This window comes from Petromyzon marinus, chromosome 22 (genome assembly GCF_048934315.1).
Source record: "Petromyzon marinus isolate PM22_M1 ecotype Great Lakes invasive population chromosome 22, UKy_Petmar_22M1.pri1.0, whole genome shotgun sequence".
NCBI lineage: Eukaryota > Metazoa > Chordata > Hyperoartia > Petromyzontiformes > Petromyzontidae > Petromyzon > Petromyzon marinus.
In genome coordinates, this window is record NC_133688.1 from 4,732,380 (window position 1) to 4,738,419 (window position 6,040).

Sequence of the window (6,040 nt, forward strand, 5' to 3'; positions counted from 1 at the left end):
AATCCCATAAGAAACGTCGCATCGAATGAATGTGATTGAATTCTCCCCGTCTGGACGAGCAGAATTGAATGATGCAACTGATATTGCTGTCCTGTGAAAATTCAGATATTTGCATGACTTCTTTTGTTTTATTTTGTGAATAGCAAAAAGCATTCAACCCCATAATACATGTTGTTTTATTGGTCGCTCGTCCATTTCATATTCCATAGCTTAAGCATTCATATATTTGGATTCCTCTCGACGAGGCGAGCAGTACTAGTACCACCTTGATGGGTCTGCGACGTTTCCTTCCAGAGTTATTACCAAAAATACACAAACATCCCAGAATCCTCTCGGTTTGGGGTCAAAATGTTGTCGCTCATTAAATCCAATAAGAAACGTCGCATCGAATGAATGTGATTGAATTCTCCCCATCTTGACGAGCGGAATTGAATGGTGCAACTGATTTTGCTGTGCTGTGAAAATTCAGATATTTGCATGACTTCTTTTGTTTTATTTTGTGAATAGCAAAAAGCATTCAACCCCATAATACATGTTGTTTTATTGGTCGCTCGTCCATTTCATATCCGATAGCTTAACCATTCATAGATTTGGATTCCTCTCGACGAGCCGAGCAGTTCGATTACCACCTTGATGGGTCTGCGACGTTTCCTTCCAGAGTTATTACCAAAAAACCACAAACATCCCAGAATCCTCTCGGTTTGGGGTCAAAATGTTGTCGCTCATTAAATCCCATAAGAAACGTCGAATCGAATGAATGTGATTGAATTCTCCCCGTCTGGACGAGCGGAATTGAATGGTGCAACTGATTTTGCTGTGCTGTGAAAATTCAGATATTTGCATGACTTCTTTTGTTTTATTTTGTGAATAGCAAAAAGCATTCAACCCCATAATACATGTTGTTTTATTGGTCGCTAGTCCATTTCATATCCCATAGCTTAAGCATTCATATATTTGGATTTCTCTCGACGAGGCGAGCAGTACGAGTACCACCTTGATGGGTCTGCGACGTTTCCTTCCAGAGTTATTACCAAAAATACACAAACATCCCAGAATCCTCTCGGTTTGGGGTCAAAATGTTGTCGCTCATTAAATCCAATAAGAAACGTCGCATCGAATGAATGTGATTGAATTCTCCCCGTCTGTACGAGCGGAATTGAATGGTGCAACTGATTTTGCTGTACTGTGAAAATTCAGATATTTGCATGACTGCTTTTGTTTTATTTTATGAATAGCAAAAAGCATTCAACCCATAATACATGTTGTTTTATTGGTCGCTCGTCCATTTCATATCCCATAGCTTAACCATTCATATATTTGGATTCCTCTCGACGAGGCGAGCAGTACGAGTACCACCTTGATGGGTCTGCGACGTTTCCTTCCAGAGTTATTACCAAAAATACACAAACATCCCAGAATCCTCTCGGTTTGGGGTCAAAATGTTGTCGCTCATTAAATCCAATAAGAAACGTCGCATCGAATGAATGTGATTGAATTCTCCCCGTCTGGACGAGCGGAATTGAATGGTGCAACTGATTTTGCTGTGCTGTGAAAATTCAGATATTTGCATGACTGCTTTTGTTTTATTTTGTGAATAGCAAAAAGCATTCAACCCCATAATACATGTTGTTTTATTGGTCGCTCGTCCATTTCATATCCGATAGCTTAACCATTCATAGATTTGGATTCCTCTCGACGAGCCGAGCAGTACGAGTACCACCTTGATGGGTCTGCGACGTTTCCTTCCAGAGTTATTACAAAAAAACCACAAACATCCCAGAATCCTCTCGGTTTGGGGTCAAAATGTTGTCGCTCATTAAATACCATAAGAAACGTCGCATCGAATGAATGTGATTGAATTCTCCCCGTCTGGACGAGCAGAATTGAATGATGCAACTGATATTGCTGTCCTGTGAAAATTCAGATATTTGCATGACTTCTTTTGTTTTATTTTGTGAATAGCAAAAAGCATTCAACCCCATAATACATGTTGTTTTATTGGTCGCTCGTCCATTTCATATTCCATAGCTTAAGCAATCATATATTTGGATTCCTCTCGACGAGGCGAGCAGTACGAGTACCACCTTGATGGGTCTGCGACGTTTCCTTCCAGAGTTATTACCAAAAATACACAAACATCCCAGAATCCTCTCGGTTTGGGGTCAAAATGTTGTCGCTCATTAAATCCAATAAGAAACGTCGCATCGAATGAATGTGATTGAATTCTCCCCATCTTGACGAGCGGAATTGAATGGTGCAACTGATTTTGCTGTGCTGTGAAAATTCAGATATTTGCATGACTTCTTTTGTTTTATTTTGTGAATAGCAAAAAGCATTCAACCCCATAATACATGTTGTTTTATTGGTCGCTCGTCCATTTCATATCCGATAGCTTAACCATTCATAGATTTGGATTCCTCTCGACGAGCCGAGCAGTACGATTACCACCTTGATGGGTCTTTGACGTTTCCTTCCAGAGTTATTACCAAAAAACCACAAACATCCCAGAATCCTCTCGGTTTGGGGTCAAAATGTTGTCGCTCATTAAATCCCACAAGAAACGTCGAATCGAATGAATGTGATTGAATTCTCCCCGTCTGGACGAGCGGAATTGAATGGTGCAACTGATATTGCTGTCCTGTGAAAATTCAGATATTTGCATGACTTCTTTTGTTTTATTTTGTGAATAGCAAAAAGCATTCAACCCCATAATACATGTTGTTTTATTGGTCGCTCGTCCATTTCATATTCCATAGCTTAAGCAATCATATATTTGGATTCCTCTCGACGAGGCGAGCAGTACGAGTACCACCTTGATGGGTCTGCGACGTTTCCTTCCAGAGTTATTACCAAAAATACACAAACATCCCAGAATCCTCTCGGTTTGGGGTCAAAATGTTGTCGCTCATTAAATCCAATAAGAAACGTCGCATCGAATGAATGTGATTGAATTCTCCCCATCTTGACGAGCGGAATTGAATGGTGCAACTGATTTTGCTGTGCTGTGAAAATTCAGATATTTGCATGACTTCTTTTGTTTTATTTTGTGAATAGCAAAAAGCATTCAACCCCATAATACATGTTGTTTTATTGGTCGCTCGTCCATTTCATATCCGATAGCTTAACCATTCATAGATTTGGATTCCTCTCGACGAGCCGAGCAGTACGATTACCACCTTGATGGGTCTGCGACGTTTCCTTCCAGAGTTATTACCAAAAAACCACAAACATCCCAGAATCCTCTCGGTTTGGGGTCAAAATGTTGTCGCTCATTAAATCCCACAAGAAACGTCGAATCGAATGAATGTGATTGAATTCTCCCCGTCTGGACGAGCGGAATTGAATGGTGCAACTGATATTGCTGTCCTGTGAAAATTCAGATATTTGCATGACTTCTTTTGTTTTATTTTGTGAATAGCAAAAAGCATTCAACCCCATAATACATGTTGTTTTATTGGTCGCTCGTCCATTTCATATTCCATAGCTTAAGCAATCATATATTTGGATTCCTCTCGACGAGGCGAGCAGTACGAGTACCACCTTGATGGGTCTGCGACGTTTCCTTCCAGAGTTATTACCAAAAATACACAAACATCCCAGAATCCTCTCGGTTTGGGGTAAAAATGTTGTCGCTCATTAAATCCAATAAGAAACGTCGCATCGAATGAATGTGATTGAATTCTCCCCATCTTGACGAGCGGAATTGAATGGTGCAACTGATTTTGCTGTGCTGTGAAAATTCAGATATTTGCATGACTTCTTTTGTTTTATTTTGTGAATAGCAAAAAGCATTCAACCCCATAATACATGTTGTTTTATTGGTCGCTCGTCCATTTCATATCCGATAGCTTAACCATTCATAGATTTGGATTCCTCTCGACGAGCCGAGCAGTACGATTACCACCTTGATGGGTCTGCGACGTTTCCTTCCAGAGTTATTACCAAAAAACCACAAACATCCCAGAATCCTCTCGGTTTGGGGTCAAAATGTTGTCGCTCATTAAATCCCACAAGAAACGTCGAATCGAATGAATGTGATTGAATTCTCCCCGTCTGGACGAGCGGAATTGAATGGTGCAACTGATATTGCTGTCCTGTGAAAATTCAGATATTTGCATGACTGCTTTTGTTTTATTTTGTGAATAGCAAAAAGCATTCAACCCCATAATACATGTTGTTTTATTAGTCGCTCGTCCATTTCATATCCCATAGCTTAACCATTCATATATTTGGATTTCTCTCGATGAGGCGAGCAGTACGAGTACCACCTTGATGGGTCTGCGACGTTTCCTTCCAGAGTTATTACCAAAAATACACAAACATCCCAGAATCCTCTCGGTTTGGGGTCAAAATGTTGTCGCTCATTAAATCCAATAAGAAACGTCGCATCGAATGAATGTGATTGAATTCTCCCCGTCTGGACGAGCGGAATTGAATGGTGCAACTGATTTTGCTGTGCTGTGAAAATTCAGATATTTGCATGACTGCTTTTGTTTTATTTTGTGAATAGCAAAAAGCATTCAACCCCATAATACATGTTGTTTTATTGGTCGCTTGTCCATTTCATATCCGATAGCTTAACCATTCATAGATTTGGATTCCTCTCGACGAGCCGAGCAGTACGATTACCACCTTGATGGGTCTGCGACGTTTCCTTCCAGAGTTATTACCAAAAAACCACAAACATCCCAGAATCCTCTCGGTTTGGGGTCAAAATGTTGTCGCTCATTAAATCCCACAAGAAACGTCGAATCGAATGAATGTGATTGAATTCTCCCCGTCTGGACGAGCGGAATTGAATGGTGCAACTGATTTTGCTGTGCTGTGAAAATTCAGATATTTGCATGACTTCTTTTGTTTTATTTTGTGAATAGCAAAAAGCATTCAACCCCATAATACATGTTGTTTTATTGGTCGCTAGTCCATTTCATATCCCATAGCTTAACCATTCATATATTTGGATTTCTCTCGACGAGGCGAGCAGTACGAGTACCACCTTGATGGGTCTGCGACGTTTCCTTCCAGAGTTATTACCAAAAATACACAAACATCCCAGAATCCTCTCGGTTTGGGGTCAAAATGTTGTCGCTCATTAAATCCAATAAGAAACGTCGCATCGAATGAATGTGATTGAATTCTCCCCGTCTGGACGAGCGGAATTGAATGGTGCAACTGATTTTGCTGTGCTGTGAAAATTCAGATATTTGCATGACTGCTTTTGTTTTATTTTGTGAATAGCAAAAAGCATTCAACCCCATAATACATGTTGTTTTATTAGTCGCTCGTCCATTTCATATCCCATAGCTTAAGCATTCATATATTTGGATTTCTCTCGACGAGGCGAGCAGTACGAGTACCACCTTGATGGGTCTGCGACGTTTCCTTCCAGAGTTATTACCAAAAATACACAAACATCCCAGAATCCTCTCGGTTTGGGGTCAAAATGTTGTCGCTCATTAAATCCAATAAGAAACGTCGCATCGAATGAATGTGATTGAATTCTCCCCGTCTGGACGAGCGGAATTGAATGGTGCAACTGATTTTGCTGTGCTGTGAAAATTCAGATATTTGCATGACTGCTTTTGTTTTATTTTGTGAATAGCAAAAAGCATTCAACCCCATAATACATGTTGTTTTATTGGTCGCTCGTCCATTTCATATCCGATAGCTTAACCATTCATAGATTTGGATTCCTCTCGACGAGCCGAGCAGTACGAGTACCACCTTGATGGGTCTGCGACGTTTCCTTCCAGAGTTATTACAAAAAAACCACAAACATCCCAGAATCCTCTCGGTTTGGGGTCAAAATGTTGTCGCTCATTAAATCCCATAAGAAACGTCGCATCGAATGAATGTGATTGAATTCTCCCCGTCTGGACGAGCAGAATTGAATGATGCAACTGATATTGCTGTCCTGTGAAAATTCAGATATTTGCATGACTTCTTTTGTTTTATTTTGTGAATAGCAAAAAGCATTCAACCCCATAATACATGTTGTTTTATTGGTCGCTCGTCCATTTCATATTCCATAGCTTAAGCA